Source organism: Apodemus sylvaticus, chromosome 7 (assembly GCF_947179515.1).
Source record: "Apodemus sylvaticus chromosome 7, mApoSyl1.1, whole genome shotgun sequence".
Lineage (NCBI taxonomy): Eukaryota > Metazoa > Chordata > Mammalia > Rodentia > Muridae > Apodemus > Apodemus sylvaticus.
In genome coordinates, this window is record NC_067478.1 from 120,049,853 (window position 1) to 120,070,212 (window position 20,360).

Genomic DNA, 20,360 nt, shown 5'->3' on the forward strand with positions numbered 1-20,360 from the left:
AGGTGGGGGTGCAGCCAATGAGACCCAGTCAACTAGGAGCACAGGCTGCCTCGGGCGGCCTCAGCATCACAGATACTAGACCTTTAAGGTTAGAAACCAAAACCTATAGGTATCTAACAACAAGAGAAATGGATAGAAAAAAACTGATATGGAATTTTTCCATCCATCAAAGACAAAATTATATCATTTGCGAGGAAATAAATGCCACCAGAGATAATCATATTAAGCAAATTTATGGTTAAAAAAGTCTGAGAAAGACAAATTTCAGTTTGCTCTCATTTGTGCTTCCTAGATTTTACGGAGATACATAAAGCAGTGTGTGTATATATGACATAAACGTGAAGTAGGACTGCTTAGGGGAAGAAGGGAATGATGGGTAGGAGGGGCGGAAGGGGAGGGTGGAGAGATGTGGGGAAGAGTCATATATATATGAAAAAGCCTCACGTGACAGCACAGTACACAGTGGAAAGAACAACGAAAACTTTTTAAAATGTGCTTTATGCGACAGCTGGAAATACACAGTCTGATACATTCATACATTCTCAGTTCCGGCATCACGGTGTGTGTGTGTGTGTGTGTGTGTGTGTGTGTGTGTGTGTGTGTGTGTGTGTGAGACTTCTCACTGCAAACCCTCCCAGGAGGAGAGCGTTGGTATTCCTCCCCGCCACTCAGCTACACCTTCAGGGTATGGCCTGTTTAGAGGACTCCTGCTCAGTCCCCGTGGGCAACTGTATCAAAAACAGAGGAAGGCCTTCCGAGAGAAGACCGGAAAGGCCAGCCTATTTCAGGAAACAATGGCTCACTGAAGCTGCGTCCTGCTCCCAAGCTAATCTGCCTCCTTCTGGACCACAACCTGGCCTCGCACTGTGGCGGCTGCTTTCCCACTGCCCCATCAAAGGACAAATCAAATGTCAGTGGGCAATCTGCTTTCTAATTAAAAGTTGATTTTCTTTTTTTAGAAATTCCATGTAAGTGAACAATACCACGTGGCAAATTCAGTGTGCAGCGATTGACAGGATCATTTGCAATTATTTTTTAAGAAAACATCATCAGATGCAGCAGGATCAAGTTGATTTGACACTGTCTTCGAGTTGACTTAAGAAGTGTCACCCACGCAGCACTCATATGAAACAACTCTACTTCTAGCGTTTAAACAAGCCCACTTTCAATGCTGATTGGGAGGGATCAGGAGAAGGACACTGGATGTGGAGGAAAGGTACCAAGCCGTGGTGGAGAAACAGCAGGGTCTGCAGAAGGGCAACTCGCCCTGAAAGGAACCTGAAGTGGTTAAGGGTGGGACTCCAGGGTTTGACATAGGCAGCCTGCAGGGAACCGAGAAACAGACTATCTCCACATTGAAGCGTGGCCTCAGAGCAAACGTTGAGGTTCTGAACCTGTTTGCTCGCTCACAGCAAAAGGCTACCATCTGCCTGCCTGTGTCCCAAGACTGCTGGGAGAAGGAAAATGGATGTATGTGTACAATTACCTGCAAGCAAGCAGGTAAGAACTCTAGACCCAAGAGGCTGCTGTGGCTGTGGTCACCACGGAAGAGCTAGGACTTGTCTACCAAGGCACACAACCACGAAAATGGCCGGAGGCATCAGAAGGTTCTCTCGAGTAAGTAGCAGGCGCATAAACAGTCTGAGAAAAGGAACCATCTGGACGGTTTAAAGTAAAATGTTTTGTTAGGGAGACAGTTATATGCAGCTGCTTACTGAGCTGCCTAGAGGCCCACGTGGACAGGGGTGCCAGCGCAACCAGTGAGCTTAAAGCCTCACCTTTGACCCCTGTGCAACCTGAATTCAAAACTAGCGCCTGGGCAGACATCTGAGGGAGGTCTCTGATAAAGCAAGATGAGGCCCAGCAGAGGGGCCATGTTTGCCATCTCCCCAAGAATGAGTAGAGGTTTTACCTTTTCTTCAAATTCAGGAACCACCGTTTCACTGATGTCAGTCAACCGATTTCCAGTCAGCGTGACCTGAGTTATTCCTGTTGGGAAATTAGAAGGGAAAGTGTAAGAGATGTCTGGAGATGAGCTATCCGACCTGGCTCCCAGTGTTGAGAAGGCAAACACAGGCTTCCTCCCCTAAGCAACAGGTGACGGGTGACCAGTGAGTTTCCCTGTCACAGAGATGCGCCCAAGGAGGCCTCCTACCAGCACTCCCAGCAGACTGGTGAGACTGTTCCCTGCATTCCAGAGAATCCTCAGCAACCTTCTGCCAACTTACACTGGCATGAGACCATTCCCGTTTCCTGTGACCAGCAGTCACTATTGTAAGAGACCCAGGGCTGGGCCGGAAAGGAAATAGAAGCAGAGAGTGAGAAAACAGGAGCTTCTGAAGTAAAGATGGGGAGAAGAAAAGAGGGGGCAATGGCTTGGGTCTCACACCACTGTCTCAAGAGTATTCAAAAATGGTTCCTAAAACCCCAGAAACATTCGATATTAGTATGCTCTGCACCCCCCTAACCCCTACCCCACCACCACCCCCGCCCGACTTCAGGGAAGACGGGGGTGGGGGGGGGAGGGGGAATTATAATAGGGGCGGGGCCTGTAAAACACCAATGGAAGGGTTCCACTGCGAACACGGTCAGGAGAACCTGAGAAGAGTAACTAAGTAATGGAACCAAACAGAGCCCCCCCCCCCCCCCCCCCCCCCCGGTCTCAAAGCTAAACCTTGACTTAATGTACCGCCTTTCCTGCCTAATCGATGTTCTGTCTTAAGGAATAAACATTGATTTGCCTCTAGGGTTATGGTTCGGCTATGGCTAATTCTGTTTCTGGTGTAGCCTGGCTTACTGATGTGGCTGTCAGTCTTTCGGCTGCTCAGCCAGGAAGGACGGTCTAACGTGAATTCACTGACCTAATGGTAAACAACACTACTTTATATACTTTCCATTTTATTGAATGTCTATACACAGCCATGCATATACAGATGCATGCACATATACACACATACATATACACATATGTACAAACACACGCACACTTACACACAAATACACACATAAGAACATCCCAGACTTTTGGCCAATTTCTACCACTTGACATATTTCCCCTTTAGTTGTAGCGCTGGGCACTCAGGATCACACACACTTCAAGAACCCAAACTGCCATATGTTGTGGGGCAGACTGGTAAGGCTCCGAGATTAAGATACTGAAGGCAGGATTAGGAAGCAAGACTAGAAAGACTAGGAAAGAGAAGGCAATCGACTCTTCCGACAGCCGCAAACGTCACATCAAGGCATCCGCACTCTACTGGGCACTATAAGAACTGGAGTGACCTCACTGTTCTAACACAATGACCATCAGAAAACATGTAGTTCACATCGGCTCCAAAAAGAAGATATCGCCAAAACTGCCAGGTCAGAAGAGTGGGCTGGAAATCCGAAGGAAGAGGCCTGATTGGTCTTCAGCCTCAGCAGGGCCACTTTCTACTGAAGTTGGCTCACTGGCTACCGTGTGCCCAGCTAATGTGCCTGGGGACAGCTCAGTGGCCCAATGATTTCCGGTATTCAGCTCTCGTGAGCAGATGCTGGTGGACAGGGACAGCAGCTGGCCTGCAAGAGTAAGCCCTGGGGTAGCTCTGCTGTCTGCCCACCCTTGCCTAACTTATCCCAAGAAGCAAAGACTCTGTCCTGCCACTGCTTCTGCCCAGGACTCAGTTTCCCTAGCCAAAAAACAAGAGGATGAAAAGGTTTACACATGGAACAAATAATGCTCAAACCAGCACTATCCGCCACCAACCCCGTGTGACAGTGTGACAAAGCAAGCATGGAGTGGATAGAAGCTTTCTTGCTACCAGGCTGGCACTACATCAGAGTCACTGTGTTGTATAGAACACAGACTGCCACCAAACGAGGAGTTCCAAACAGAGATTTATTCTCAGTGTTGAGACAGGATGTCTGAAAGCAAGCAGTCAGCGGGCACACATTCCCTACAGGCTTCTTCCTCTGGGCCAGCGCTGACGGACAGAGGCGTTCCTTGGCACCTCTGCGTCCATCTTCTCACTGCTTTCTCCTAGGCATCCTGAGTCTGCGAGCTGGCCTATGGGGTCTCCTGACTAAGCCATGGTGATTCTACCCCAAGGTCTTCATGCTGGCAAAGACTCCCATTTCGCCCCCAAGTGGCTTGGTTATTACTGAATTCCTCTTAGGAAAGTTGTTGATTTACTGTACATTCATATTAATCACGCCCGGTGAGAATAAGCCCACTCCAGTTTCGATAGCCCAAGCAGCACTGGGGCAAATGGGCCTCTGAGGCGGGCCCTGGACTCATGCTCAGAGCCCCACTCTTCCTCGATGACCCAGAAGCCAGGGTGAGGGTGGCCCAGGCTACAGCTCTCACTTCAGGAAAGGGAAGGAGGTAGGTTCTAGGTAGGTTCTAGGTTTGCACAGCTGCCCTCTCACCCATCCATCCCTCGGGACCTCACACGGCTTTAGCCACAGAGCTAAATCACTTGGTTCTCTGTTCGATACCACCAAGCAGAGTTTTAAATGTCCAAGTCTGAAAACAAGAACAAGGCTGTAGACTGCAGTCACCCTGCTGCTAGCATGTGATCTCACAAACACTCATCCTCCCTGGCTTCACCCGCTCTCCGGAAGCCTTCAGGCTTTGAATGGAATGGAAAAGGAACTCGGAGACAGCAGAACAAGACTGCACGTCAGAACAGAAGGCCACTGGTCCCTTTGCAAACTCACACCCCAGCCCTAACTGCAGACAGCTTCAGAAGAACCAGGAGTGTCTACATTTTAGCCTGGGAAGGGCTAGTGTTCCACCCCTGACAGGACGGCTGGCCTCTCTCATCTCTCAGCCACCACGGGAACTCAGCAGGTGTGAGCCTTCTGGAAGGCCGCTCACCACACTGATTAAAAAGCTAAAATATCGCACACACCCTTTCAAACCACAATTCCATTTCCCAAATTCTACAGTAGACAACAGACCTGAGACAAAACAAAACTAGACAGTCAAGGATATCCACGGCGGCCTTATGCGTGAGGTGAAAATCAGAAAGGCTTCTTGCCAACAAAAGGAAATCACTGGATAAATAAATGTGGTTGACTCATAAAAAATATTAAGCTATTAAAATAAAAAATCATGTTATGCAGAATTTTTAATAAAAACAACTGCAATAACAGCTAATACTTAATTGAGCTAGGCACTACACTAAGCATGTAAAGTAGTGTAACACACACACACACACTATGCCAACTCAGACATGCAGGTATTTCATTTCAACTTCTCAATCAGAAAATGACTGGCAGAGAATCAAGGTTCTTGCCCAAGGTGATCTGGCCTGTGTGAGGCAGCTCTGGGCTTGGAGCCCACAGTCCCGCCTCAGAGCCCTTCTTACAGACCTGAGCGAGAGCCCCGAGGATGGCAGGCCCCAACCTGAAAGTGGTAATGGGACCTTCTGTGAACTAGCACTCTGCAGATATCATCAATAACCTTGAGATCAAGCCAGAACAGACTCAAGGCCAACAGAGGCCAGGGAACGGGAGTAAACCAAGTCTGTGTAACTTAGTGAGAGCCTTACTCAATATCAGAAACACAGTTTTTAAAAAAAGGAGTCTGGGGTCACAGCTCAGAAAGAGTGCTTGCCTAGCATGCTTGAAACCAGGATATGGGTTCAAATCCCAATGCTGCAAATAATAATAATAATAATAATAATAATAAAAACAGCAATAATCTGGATGAGTCTTGACTGTCACAGCTGACAGAAGCAAGGGGCCCACAAGCAGCCCTTCGGCAGCTGAGGCCCAGACGCTGCGCCTTGATCTGGTTCTCTGCTCCCTAGCCGTACATGCCACTCTGTTTAGAGCCACTCTGACGAGTGGGAAGACAGTCACAGCAGTTACAAGAAACCCACGCAGACCCCTGTAGTGTGCTGCAGCCAATGCAGGAGAGAAAACAGAGATCAAAATTTACACACAACGATCTTAATTATGTATACAAAATACATGCAAACACCACAAACTGTTGTCAGCGATTGTCCCTGATAATGCTTAGCATTATGCTTTCTTATACTTTTTCAATTTCCATAATTAGCCTGAGTCATTTTCACAAAGAAAAGAAAGGTTTTTAAATTAGCAATTCATGATATTTCTGCAAAATCTAACTCAACCACAAAGACTAAAAATCAAGAGGTCCAAAATTCCCTAATTATCATCTTAATTCAATCTCAGGCCACTACCTGAAAAAGAAAATCATCAGCCAAGGTCCACCATGCTGTGAGAACCACCAGCCCTCAGTTTTTCAAAACCTAATGTTTGGGACTCTAATGGAAGCAAACTGTAACTGAGGAAGTTTCAGGCTTTGGAAACAAGGTAGCAAAGGATAGACTAGGCCTTGCCTGCATCTAACCAGACCTGTAATGTGGGGGAGAGAGACTCATTCACAGAGTTAGGTCTGCCAAAGTCTGCGGCCACATGCCAAGGACAGAAAGCACCAGTAAATGTAATGTAAATGTTTAATTTCCCCGTAGATTACGTCACAGAAGGAAACAGTAAATGCCACCCTAATCTCCTCACCCATCCCCAGTCCAAGGTTACTCTCACAAGGCTCCTGCTGCCAGGTGTGCAGTCACAACAGCCACGGCCAACTTCACTGCACAACACCTGTGCTTTGTACATGACAGACTGTCCTTCCCCCTGTCACCCCCTACCCCGAAGTGTAGGCAGCACTGGACCAAACCAGACAGGAAGATGTGTCTTTCTGATCTGCATTTCCTCACAAGAAGGGGAAACCAAGAGTTGCTGGTTCCCTCCTGACTGAGGCCAGTCCAGGTTCACAGAACACGCCACGCATGCTACATGACTTCAGAGGGGCAGGGGAGCACCCTAGAGTCCAGGTTTTCCTAAGCGAAATTATGAATATTTTGACTGACCAGTCAATGAGTAGATCACCTATACTGTCTCACATGCCAAAAAGTCAAATTCAACATGCTGCCCTGGAGGCTGGCTCAGCCTGGGTCCTTATCTGGATCACAAGCATGGCAGCAGCAGGATCAGGAGAGGGGCCTACGGGCAAGCCAGAGCTTCAGAGGCAGGGCAGCCGAGAACAGATAGCTAGTGTGGTACACCTCCCTCAAAGCAATCCCCAGACAGTCTCAGTGTCTGCAGTCTCGGACAGTCTGCAGTCTCAGTGACTGGCCAGTGTGTGTTGGTGTCTCCAACTCACCCCCCCACACACACACACTTCACGGTGTATAGAACTTAGAGGTGGCTAAACACACGGGGTGAAGCAAGAACAAACACGAGCAGTCAATTTTACCATCTGGTAAAAAGGAAAGGCCAGAGCCGGAAAGACTTCCTCCAGAGGACTGAGTTCAGTTCCCAGCACCCACATCAGGTTCACAACTACCTGTGACTCCAGATGCAGGGATTCAAGAGAAAATCCAGGGTCCATGATTACTACCTGAAGAACATCCTAAGGACCCTAATCCTATGAGCCATGCCATCAAAACAAGTTTCACAGGTTAGTTGTGCACACAGCTTGAGATATGTTTCATTCCACAGCTTTCTTACGCCACCAAAGTTTTACAAAACAAAAACCACATACATTCGTGAACTAACAACCTATTTGAGCATTCCCAAATCCTTCTGTGCTTAACACCTGGTGGTATGACCAAAAGAAAAAAGAAAAAAGAAAAAAAAAAAGGCTCCCGGAGCCCTGGCATACCATACTAAGTGTTTCATCCAAACCCAGCTATTAGCCTTTACCATGAAGAAGAGAAGGTGGTGATGGAGGGGGTGGTGGAGCAGCAGGAGGAGGTCGACATCTTACTTTCTTACATAGCCCAGGCCCACGTGCCTGGGCATGGTGCTGCCCACAGTGGGCCGGGCCCTCCCACAGCAATCCTTAATCAAGGCAGTTCTCCACAGACATGCCCACCGTGCAATCTGATGGGGATAATTTCTCAGCTGAGGTCCTCTCTCCCCAGTGTGTCAGGCTGGCAGCTGAGAAGAAGCGCCACCCCACAAACAGTCGGTCGTCAGGCGACCCTGAAGCAGGATGAACACAGAAGCCTTGCGACCACCACAGATTCCAGGGAAGTAAACAAAGCCACTCCTTGTACTAAGTGCTCTGTGCTGGAAACAGTTATTGCTTTAGGAATGTGACATCAGGCTGGAGAGCCACCTTGCGGAATAAAACTCTTGCCACACAAGCACAAGAACAGGAGTTTCCATCCCAAAAGCCCACACGAAGCTTGTCAGCCATGATCCTGAGATCCCAGCCCTGATAAAGCGAAGACTGGCAAGCTGGCTGGGCTCGCTGGGACTGGTGAGCTGCAGTACGACATTCTGCCTGAGTGAACATAGTGGAGCAAGATGGAGGCAAATACCCACCATCAACTTCAAGCCTCTACGTGCATGCCTGTTCATACACATACAACATACACGTACAACACACATGCAAGTATGACCATGAATAGACACAGATGTGCAAACATGCGTACCACCCATGCAAAACTACACAGTGGATGTCTTGATATTATGAAATTTGCTTGTTTTTAAACTTAACTTAATCAATATTCTAAATCACTTCAAATTCTAATACATAAGTGTTTCTAGAATGGTCTGTATAAACCAGAGGTCCTCAGATGGCTTAGTCGGGGAGAACCCTTGAAAACAGAAGGGCTGGCTTGGATTCTCAGAACTCAAGTACAAAGCTGGGTACAGTGCAAGACTGAGTGGCAGACGAGCTGATCCCTGGAGGCCTGCGGGTGGGGCAGCCCGACCGCCATGGCCAAGTCCGGGCCAATGACAGACGATCTTAAACTAAAGGTTAGCAGGAACCTGACGATCAATAGCCAAGGTTATCCTCAGGCATTCTCAATACAGAGACCCCTGCCATATATATTCATTCTCTCTCTCTCTCTCTCTCTCTCTCTCTCTCTCTCTCACACACACACACACACACACACACACACACACATACACACACACATTGTTCAAGAAAATCTCAGCAATCTCTGAGACTTAGGTAGAAGAGTCCTAAAACCAAACAGTCCGGTGCTGTAAAGGTTGGGGAATGGAAGAACAGAGGCTGACACTGGGGGCGGGATGGGGGGGGGGCGGGGCGGGGAGGGGGGGACACTCACCACTGATCTTCCCAGAGGCAAGCAACAGAGGAGTGCTAACTCCCGCACTGCCACTGGCAGACGCCTTAGAGAAGAAAACAAAGGTGCGTTGTGGCCCACAGATGCATGATTCTAAGAACAGATCTGACGGGAAGTCAAACTGCAGGGCACCGAAGGCCCGTTATTACACCCTAGAAAATGAAATATAAATTTCTATAAAAGAGCAGAAATGGGGGAAATATTAAAGTTTAATGATGGAAGAAATAAGAAAAGCCAGGTCTTGCAAAACAGACTGTATCCAAATAAAATCCTGCAAAGTGAAAGAAATCGTGCCAACAAAACACAGGGCTTCAACTGTCTCAAGATGTCCAAATCAAGATGCATTTCAGGCATGTCTGCGAAACAAAATTACAGGAGCGAGTGAGCAAGGAGCAGCACAGTGGACAAGAAAGCTCACTGCTGCAAAGCCAGCTCTCAGGAGGCGGGCAGTGGGAACACTGAGAGCTAGAGGCTAACCTGGCCTTCAGAGTGACACTGCTTCAAGAACAAAGCCAGACAAAGGATAGGTGAGTAGATCAGTATGCACACACACGCAGACAGACAGACAGACAGACAGACAGACAGACCTAACCAAAGGAGACGAATGGGAAGGACAGACAGTGAGGAGAGGACACCGGCCTCTGTGGCAGAGCTTGGCTGTGGGCGGCAGCCAGGCTCCACACACTGCACCCACTGCTGAGGAAGAGGGAGGAGGAATGGAGAGGGAACATTTTCAGCATGAAGGATTGCTCCACAGAGCCAGGTCTGGCTGACCTCCTGAGCAAGAATGTCCCCTGGGAACTATCTGCTTACTCCAACCTAGAGTGCATGGGACAAACTCTCTGAAGCAGCTCACAACAGCTCTCTGCTAACGCGCAAAGGCTACTGATGGAACACAATGGCAACTTCTTCAAGGTTCCTGGGACTCCATTTCTTCTTCTCACAATGAGGGCTCCATTACCTCTTGTAGGAGGGCGGACGGAGATGTCATAGCAGGATGGCACTGTGAGCCCAGTCTGGCGCAACGGAAGCATGCCTGAGATTATCACTTTTGCTTCTTCTTCAGGGCCAAAGCAGAATCTAGGTTTCCCCGTCAACCTGATTGTAGGCCAGAGGACTCCCCAAGGCCAACTGTCAAGGTTTTGAAAGTCACTAAAATCTTAGATACAGAGAAGGAATTTGAATGGGTTTGGCCAGGATCGTACATGCCAGTTGAGAGAGCTGCCCTTGACCAAGGCCTGAGTCTACGTGGCCTTTGTGGTGCCAGGCAGCCTGCGTCACAAGGCCACTCTGCCTAGCAAGAGACCCAAGACAGGAAAGGTTAAAGAAATAACTGGCTTCCTGGACAACAGGATGGCATTAGCCAGGCGTCACTCGGGCCCCACTCACTCCCGTGTCAGGATCACCTAGATGTGAGCTGCCAGCTATTACTACCTGCTGGCTTAAGGAGCAAACGGCTGTGTGTGTGTGTGTGCACATGTGTACATACATGTGTATGAGAGGCCAGGTAAATCTCAGGTGTCTTCCTCAGTCAATCTACACCTTGTTTTCTGATACATGGTCTCCTATGTCTTACCCAGAGTGTACCACAGAAATCTGCCTTTTTTATGTTGGTACTAGAATCCAAACTCAAGTCCTCATGACCACATAGCAAACACTTTACCAGCTGAGCCATCTCCCCAGATCCGAACTGCTCTCTTGAGCTAAGGTCTAAGACTTTCCCCAGAGCCCAGCAAAGTGGAAATCATGCCCAATGGGTGTGGGCCAGCATCCAGTTAGGGTAGGTGTTGAAAGGCCTGTAAACAAATGGATAAAACCCAAAAGACTTTGACCGAGTCAACAAGATAAAGAAAAGCCAGGCAGGAAGATGATCAAAGACTGTTTCGACAGAAATGATCTATTTAGCTGTTCCCTCCTTCCTCAGCTCTGGAATATTTCTTGTATTTCCTTGGCATGCTTTTGCCCCAGTGCCTTCAGACAGACAGTAAGTGAGCAGGGAACTTTCTTTATGGCTGTTTTAAGCCAAATTGTAATGGTGGCAAGTCACAAAGAGGTCCAAGTCGGAGGTCACCAGTACAGATGCAAAGGCCCCAAGGTCCTTCAAAGGGTAGTTTATCTAGGTACTAAAAAAATAAATAAAAAAACAACAGTGCTAAGAAAGATAGCGGAGAATCTAGGAAGCAGGTAGAGACCAGAGGCACGGGGCCTCATCTGTATAGATACATCTGGGGCCTCATCACTACAGACTTCCTACTGTTTGACGTGAACGGCTCTTTCGAGAGTCCCTGAAGGAAGGCTCTGCTCAATCTGAACTTTTCAAAAGTGTGTATGGATGCACAGGGCTCTGTCACACAGAGCCATTCCAATCGGTACTTAATAGCAGCATTCACACAGGACACACTCACAAGCACACACAGCCTGCACCAGAACGGTGGCTTTGCCAGTGACCCTGGGCCAGCCTTAAGGTTCTGAGATGATTTTACCAACTGTCCAACACTGGCAACCCTAACAGCACCGTCCTCTGTGCTGTCGCTGGGGATGGGTAAGTCAGTGCTCCCAAAGCCCTCGCCAACGTCAGCCCTGGTTTACAAAACCACTGTTACCCTTGAGTCTCACCATCTAAGTCAGCCTCACTGCGTGCAGAACCTCCAACACTTTCCATCACACCTCTTCCTTCCTGTGTCTTTGAAAAGCTGATTTCAGAATCTAGTGACAAGTGCAGTGACCTAAGTTTTGAGATGCTGGTTTGAAGCCGGGGTGACCAAGAGCAGCGGAGCCCACAGGACTCACTCGGTGAGCACTAGTGAGGGACCGGAAAGACCCTCTCAAGTGTCTGCAGCAGTGGTGCTACCATCAGTGGGCGGTCCAAGAAGGATGAGCAAGTTAGCCTGTGGGATCAGAAGAAGAAGGTTCTTCCCCCACACTCTGTCACCTGCACAGTATCCAGCAGGAAGAGGCTGACTCACAAAAACTAATTGATTGGGTTCTAAAGACCACATTCAGATGCAGTTTCTACAGTCGCAACCTTATGTTGCTCCTGAAGCCACCATTTTTACAGCAGGGGTTACAACTGTTAAGCACTGCTGCACTGTTACCGCTCAAGGGTAACAGTGGCTCTGCACGCAGTGAGGCTGACTTAGAAGGTGAGACTCAAGGGTAGCAGTGGTTTTGTAAACCTGGGCTGACGTTGGCGAGGGCTTTGGGAACACTGACTTACCCATCCCCCATCCTATGTCAGTTCCTGTCATCATCAGCCATTCCCACTGTGCTAGTGACACAATGACACCCAGAACAATGCACTTGAGTAAGCAGTCAGGCCAGCACTCAAACCAAACCCATTTAACCCCAAAGCCAGATCCACATGCAATTCTTCTGAAATCTTAGCGCCATTATCCTTGTTACAGAGACATGGAGAGCACCCTGTCTGACTTAGAGATGGCACTCTCTGCTCCCCAGGACATAATTAACCAGAAAAACACCCTCTTTACGCTCACAAAAGGCCACAATTCATCAAGAGCCACTCATTCACTTCCTACAAATACACAGGTCAGGTCAAGCAACTCCGGGATTACAACTTGAAAGATTAACTGTGCTCACAGCACAATTTGTTTAGAAAATTAATGATATTCAGGACAGTGGATTCATTAGTGCCAGGCAGTTAATAAAATAATCGTGAAAGTTGAAATGCCCCTCATCTCCTGCTGTAGTCACTAAAAGAAAGGCAAGCCCAGGGAGTCACTAAAGGCCACAGTGCTTACTGTCTACAACCCTTGTGTGTGTAAGTCACAGACGAAAAAACTATGTTCAGCTGGGGCAAAAAGAAAGGATATAGCTGAAAGAGAAGAAGTAGCGAAAGCCATACCCTTCCTGATAACCCTTGAAGTCCCCACTGAAGTCCTCCTTTACCAGATCCAACAGGTAGGCACTAACCATAAAGCAGTGATGGTAACCACTTAGCCTTCCACAAGACAGCAGCTGGGAGGTCTGGCACAAACGAGGTGAGAGGAAAGGCTCAGTGGACTCAGCTGCGAACAACAATATCCCAGAATGAGACCGCCCACTCCACCAGTGTGGCAGACCTTAGACAAGGCAAAACTATGTCTTTGCCCATGCAAGTAGACTCCACCCTGTCACCTTCACCCCTCCCCTCACCACGGACCAAGGGAACCTTCCTTAGGCCTGAGTAAGCTGCAGGATCTGTGAGAACAGTAGGGGAAGAGGAGGGGTGAATATGGGTGAATGTGTCTATGTGTTTGCATGTGTGTGTGTATATGCTTGTGTGTGGGGGGGGAGTGTATGTGTATGTGGGGAGGGAGCGAGGGGTGTGTGTATCTGCCTAACTGTGGTGGGCAGGCTGTAAGAGCTGAGCTCCTTGGGAAGAGAGACCAAGCAAGGCTCTTGGCCCCTCCTCTTCCTTTCTTGGGTTTCTCCCTCCTTTTGTAAGTATAGAACCAGGCCAACCTTGATCTCTGAATCCTCCTGCCTCGGTCTCCCAGGTGACAGGCAAACAGGTATGTGCCTCCATGCCTGACTCCCTGCTCCCTTAACTGAGACCTGTCTGGCTTTTCATTTGACTTCATCACTCTGGAGAACCGGCTGTGCCAGGTACAGTGTCTTACAGATAGTCCTTCGCGATGTCACAGGACTATGGAGGCTTCTAGAAGTCTAGAAACCTTTTTCTCCAAGGACTAACCTTGGCCGTGGTGGGTGGCTAATGGTGGATGGCTAATGCCGTCCCTAGGTCTCTGGCTTTTGCATCTCTCCAGATAGAGCCTGTTCCCTCCTCACAACCGTAGATAAAGATGGCCATCATCTGAAGAGCACTTGCAGCATTCCCAGAGACTCCCACCCACTCTCTCCTGGCAGTCCCAGTGGTACACACTAACTTCAGGCCTTCCTTAATTTGCCTATGGCACAGGGGGATGAGTCAGGACCCCAGCCGGCCAACCAACTCCAAACTTCCTTCCTGCACCCAGAATCAAGAGCCTCACCAGGGCAATCCTTGTGAGGCCTTGCAAAATCTCACCTCCATGAACACATGTGGAGCGATCTCTCTGAATTTTTTCAACTGAGGCAAGATAAGAACCCCATTTACTGCTAGCAGGAGTGTAACCCAGTGTAGCCGTTATGGAAGAAAGAGTGGAGGTCTCCCAGTTACTGTTCTATTGCTGTGAAGAGATACCGTGGCCAAGGCAACTTCTAAAAGGAAGCATTTAGCTGGGGGCTTGCTTCCGGTTGCAGAGGTTAGGCCATCATCGTCATCATGGTGGGAGCATGGCACCAGGCAGGCCTGGTGCTGGGCAGTGGCTGAGACCTTACGCCCTGATCCAAAGGCAAAGGGAGGATGAAACTGGGCCTGGCCTGGTCTTTTGAAACCTCAAACCACACCCTCATGGACACACCTCCTCCATGAAGGCCACACTCTCCAACAATGCCACACCTTCTAGTCCTTCCCCCAAGAGGTCCACTAACTGGGGACCAAGAAACCAAACAAATGAGAATATGAGGGCCATTCTGATTTAAACCACCACAGGATGCCTCTGAAAAAAATAAAACTAGAACTACTACAGGAACCACAAAGCAGGCTCTGGGACATTTCAACAGAAGAAAACCAACAAGGGACAGCACAGGACACAGACAAGGACAACATCTGTGGTCTTCATTCCTTGTCCACATTCTCTCGTTCTTGGTAAAACCACATTTGCCTGTGGAATAATACGAACCCCAACTATTGATCAAGATGCATCTTCAGTCTTTAAAGCCACATCTGCCGCATCTCTTCAGAGGTCACACCTGGAGCAGCGACAGCAGATTAGGTAAGACAGGGTCAGACAGAGGCCACAGGAAGGAAGAGCAGGGCTGGAAACCAGCATGGCGCACAGTCGCACCTGCATCTGTAGCCCTCAGCAGCTGTCACAGGGCTGTGGTCACCAGTGATCCTAGAGCCGACAGCATGGTGGGGACACAGGGATGGCACCAAAGAGCATGCTGTGCGTCTTTAAATGAAAAGCAACACGGTCGAGTGACTTCAAAGACAAGGCTGACATTTCTGATATAAGCAAGAAACTAACGCGGCAGGGAGAGCTGGCCAATCAGGTAGCAGGCAGGGGAGTTGGCAGCATCCACCATGCAGGTGTTCAGTGAGGCAGTAAGCGGGGTGAAAACAACTCAATTAATTCATTGTGCATTCCTGTCCAGCAGAGCCGGAGATAAGCCTGAAATACCGACGACGGGCCAGAGACCGACTCTGCAGACGCGCGGGCTGACAGAGAAACGCATATAAAGGAGAAGATCACACAAGACTGACTCTGCAAGCTCTTTCCAACTGGAGGCCCAGGCGCAACCACAGAAGAGAGCAATAGACTGCAGATCACAAAATCCTAATCAGGGGCTCCTCCAAGGAGGCACAGGGGAAAGAGGCAAGATGGAAAAGCCGACAGCACGGCCGTGGGCTCGCCCTCACTTGTAAACTCCGCCAAGCTGAGACTTGACACAAACACACGAGGCCAGCCAAGCATCAGAACACGTCAGCAGAAAGCGCGTACAAGAGGTGCCTCCCTCCACATAGCCGAGAAAAGAGAAAGATACTGTGGAGTTAAACTGAGGCAAGAAAAGAGAAGGGGGATGAGGGCCAACCTGTGACAAAGTAGCTACAAGTCCTTTCTAGAGAGGGGACCCCCACAGCGCTGCGGCTGGTGCCAAGCCACTCAATCTCAAAAAAAGCAAGACACTGGCAGGGACAAGCAGGCCCACAGCAGATGGACAACACCTTGTGTCACAGAAAAGGTGCAAAAAGGGTATGTCAACAGGAGGCATGGGCACTCCAGGACGTGCTGGGGGAAGGTTACTGTGGATCGGAGGGTGAGAGCAGCCAGAGAAAAGTCCAGAGCAGGGAGAGAAAGTGTGGACTGCGCATGGCCAGCAGACTGGGCCTGGCCAGGAGAGAAGCAGGGGCAGAGCAGAGGGGTGGGACAAGATGAAGACACGCCCCGGAGGGCGGGCCCGGAGGGTGGGCGCACAGCCCAACCAGGAGGGCCACAAGGAGAATGAGGAGCTGAGGACAGAAGCCGTGAGCTAGAAAGGTTCAGGGATGATGAGTTAGTTAGCAGAGCTGAGAAGACTCAGGACGTCAGCAAGGCCTTTGAAAAGTGCCACAGCTTCTAAGGGAGCCTGCGGCCAGGACGCCTTTGGTATGCTAACAATCATCACCTCCACAGATAGACATCTGTCCCCTCTGACAATGGTAGGGGAAATGGTTCGTTTGGTAGAGGGGACTTTACAAGTCCCAGAAGAATGCTGGCTTTTGTCTAACCACCACCATGATCTGGAGAAATGGAGTTCCCTGAGGACCTGACAGGGAACCGGAGGAGATGGCTCAGTGGTTACATCTCCTGCCACCAAATGGGACCAGAGTTAGGATCTGTGGAGCCTGAGTAAATGCCAGGTGGGTGTGACCGTGCACAGGCTGGCCAGCAAGGCGGCCAGCAAGAGCAGCCGTGTCAGAGAGACCTGCCTCATGAACACAGTTCAAGATGATCGGGAATGGCTCCCACCATCAATCTCAGGCTTCCAGATTTATGAACACTCACATGCACACACGCACACACACACACACACACACATACACACACACACACACACACACACACACACACACGGGGAAAGAAAAGACAGTAGTAAAGTACTCACCCAAATCATATACTGCGTTCAGAGTCTTAGACTGGCTGAAAGTTTGCAAACCTAACCCCTAAGCTTTACTGCACAGACACTATGTTGCTTCCCAGCATGCGGAAGAGATACTATTGCAACTAAACTTCAAGGGAGAAACTGCCTATCGTTGCCTAATTCTCAGCATGTGCCACTGTTACCTCCTCAAGCCCACACATGCGTGCATGTGCACACAAACACACACACAGACGCATGCATGCACGCACGCACGCACACACACGCGCAGTCCACATTGACATGCTTGAGGTGGTAGTTCCAGACCCCACCATTTTTCCCCCGCTTTCCTTATTCATAAGGCAAGAGCAGCGTCTTTCTGGTCCCTTGTGGAAACACCATTCCACAAACTGACCTGAATGTTTCTCTGGCTGTTATTTCAGCTGTAAGGAGTTTTCCCAGACAGACCCACGCATCAGCTGGGCAGCTGCTGGGCACAGGTGGGTAACAGAAGTTTCTGGGTCAAACGAGGGACTGTTTTATACTGAGACACACAGCCCTTCATCTGCTGCAATTGTCTCCACAGAAGCCCACGCCTGCCGACGGCCTCCTTCACAGTGAATGCGACTCCACTGCCACTGCCATGCCCACGGGGCCCAACCTCTGGGCAAGAACCCCAGTGTGCCTCTCGGCTTGTGAGCATAATCAGGACCTGAAGCCTCTCCGCCCTCTGGATTGCGAGCTCCTTGAATTAAGGTGACCACACGGCAAATGTATACAGTCCTGGAGCCTCGAAGACTAAACACTACACGCTGGTTTCTCGGCTCCCTGAACTAACATTTATAAACAATAGAGACGAAAGGAAGGTGAGTGGGGGGAGGAGGCTCTCACTCGATGGCAGGAAGTGTACGAATAAACCTACTTACTAGCTGTGTGGGAGGAATCGGAGCGGAGGCCAGGGAGCTTTTAAAGTGAGCTCATGACGACCACTTAGTAAATGACTGTTCAAAGTGCAGGTGGCCAGCATGCACGTTTAAAACACTATTTCTAAAATGCTGTTTGGCCTGGCATGTAATCAGGTCTGTAATCCTGGCACTCGGGAGACTGAGACAGGAGGATCATCGTGAGTTCAAGGCCAACCTGAGCTACAAAGTAAGAACCTGTGTCAAAGAATAAATAAACAGAGGCCTGCAAGATGGCTCAGCAATGGCTACACTCCTGGAGGACCTGGGTTCGAGTCCTAACACACACTTGGCAGCTTAGTCTATAACCCAGTTCCGGGGGATCCTGGCTTCTGCACATCCTGCACCCATGATGCACAGACATACATGCAGGCAAAACACCCATAACTGTTTAAAATAAAAATCATTATGTATTTCTCCCCTGTCCCTTCATTCACCCGTGTGACTCCCACAGTTTCCTATCATCCTACAGCTGGTCCTGAAGTCAGGGTTCTCCACAGACATCTCACGGCAGAAGTCTGCAGCAGATTCCTCCCGCTCTCAGTTGGGAAAGGAGAAGGCCTCATGTCTCAGCTAAGATAGAAAGATCGGTGACTTTTGTAAGACAGTGGAAGACTACAGACAAATGGCAACCCACGAGTCCTGTGACTCAGCCACACAGTCCCACTTGTATCTAACCACTGCTTCTTGTGCATGTTATCATTGGAAATCTTTAGGATAAATAAAGCAAAGGTATACAGCCAGCCCCTGGTCACAAAGCCAGGAAATGCTGTGGGGGTCAGAGGGGTGCTGCCCCTGACGGAGACCCTTGCTGCTACCAACAGACCCAGGCAGCTTCCCACCGACAACTCAAGTCGGCTTAAAACAGACATCTCCTCAGTTTTGCTTTGTTTTGTTTTAGGAGTTGTTTTGTTTTGTTTTGTTTGTTTGCTTTGCTCAGTTTTGTTTGTTACGGCTGTTACTTTGCTTCTGTTTCAAGTTAGTAGTAGCTGCTCATAGCTGACTTGCTGTGTACTGAACCTAAAAACTCTTTTAGAAGAAACCACGACATAAAGAAAGCAGGCCGTTTAAGTTCCGACTTACCAAGAAATGCATTCGTAAACTGGGGACAGATGGTAGTGGCTCTGAGGAATGCTTGTTAACAGCTGGAGCACACACCGGGCTAGCGGGGAGCAATGACATCACATCTGAACAGTGTGTGTGTGCGTGTGTGTGTGTGTGTGCGTGTGTGTGTGTGTGTGTGTGTGCGCGTGCGTGTGTTGGTCTTAACCCTCACCGCCACACTCAGGGGCTTCAGGGTCGTGCACCAGGCAAAATACCAAAGCAAGAGAAAAGTCAAGGAACCGTGTGTGACAAGGCGTCGGGACCTCACACTACCTCCAGCCAGCAGGACCTGCCAGCAGGTCCCCGGTACCCAGAGCCACCCTTCCTTCAAGGAAGGTCAAAACAGGCCACAATGCCTCAGCCAAGTAGACATCCCACACCGGGTACCGGCCTTCCAAGCTCAAAACTGTTATTAAAAAAAAAAAAAAAAAGAAGCTAGCCTCTGACTAGCAGGCCTGTGTGGGTCCTCGACTCCCCTGTTTCCACACAGAATGTGAGCCAATGACTGCTCCACTTCGATCCCCAGTCATTCCTCCACGGAAAGGAGAAAGCCCTCGCCTTCCAAGATGGCTGGGGGGTTGGGGGTGGGCGGTTGTGAGAGAAACCCCAGGAAAAGCTCAGCACGTAGCAAAGCAACAACCAACAGCTGCAGCCACTGACTTAGCACGGTAAGTCCCTACCAAATAAATTCGACTTCTCCGGAGAAGATCTCACCCAGTTAGTGCATGGGGAAATCCACGAGGACAGAGGATCCTCAGAAAACTCAGCAAAGTAGAGGAGGAAGACCCCGCCCACCACCCCACTTCCTGAAGGGTTCCAAGGCCTCTAGCGGTTGCTCCCCAGAAGGCCCGGAGGGTCACAGTGTCTCCTACTCCAGCATCTTCACACTCTATAAATAAACCCTGAAACCAACCAGAGTGCTTTCGGACAGTCTCCTGGGCCAAAGAGGCGGGCTGGATTTTTTCTGGAAATTAAGAACCCATGGAGCACAGCCACAGTCAGTTCCAAACAGGTATCATGGCCTACTTAGTCTTCCAGCAGCAAAGCAGTCTCAAACCAGAAACCAGTGGATGGTGAGATGAGGTGACTTCAGCAGAGCTTGTACAGAGACTGTCCCCTGTGTCACATAAAGCATACAGAAGAGATGACTCCAAAGTCAGCTCAAGGTGCTGAGACAGGCACTCAGCTACAAACTGCTGAAGCGGAGAGTTGCTGAGAAGCAGAGGGGCAGAGGCTGTCAATTCCTCGTGCCCTTTGACCCCCGCACATATTTCATCGATGATGACCAGGGGTCATCATTCTTCTGCAGTGCCTGCTCATGCTACCGACGCTCAGCCCTCCTAACTAGGATTTCCCTCACAAAACCAAGGCTGCTATGAGAGCTAGCTTGTCTTCTCTCCGCTTGATCTTCACTGTCTTGCACACAGAGAGTCTACCAAGGTGAACACACGGACACACGGGGAGAGGGGAGACAGAGACAGAGACAGACAGAGACAGACAGACAGAGAGACAG

The 20,360-nt window shown here is 49.5% G+C and overlaps 1 protein-coding gene across 11 annotated transcripts in view; it reads right to left on the reverse strand.

Moving 5' to 3' along the window:
* Window positions 1-20,360, reverse strand: part of Smco4 (single-pass membrane protein with coiled-coil domains 4) — a 53,797-nt gene that overhangs the window by 18,348 nt on the left and 15,089 nt on the right. For 10 of the 11 annotated variants that reach the window (XM_052189075.1, XM_052189065.1, XM_052189069.1 and 7 more), the window contains one exon: window positions 1,913-1,989. The gene's annotated coding sequence lies outside the window, so the exon portion shown is untranslated. Of the gene's footprint in view, window positions 1-1,912; window positions 1,990-14,842; window positions 14,914-20,360 lie in introns of those variants that run through there. The other variant, XM_052189072.1, reaches the window with a different exon arrangement.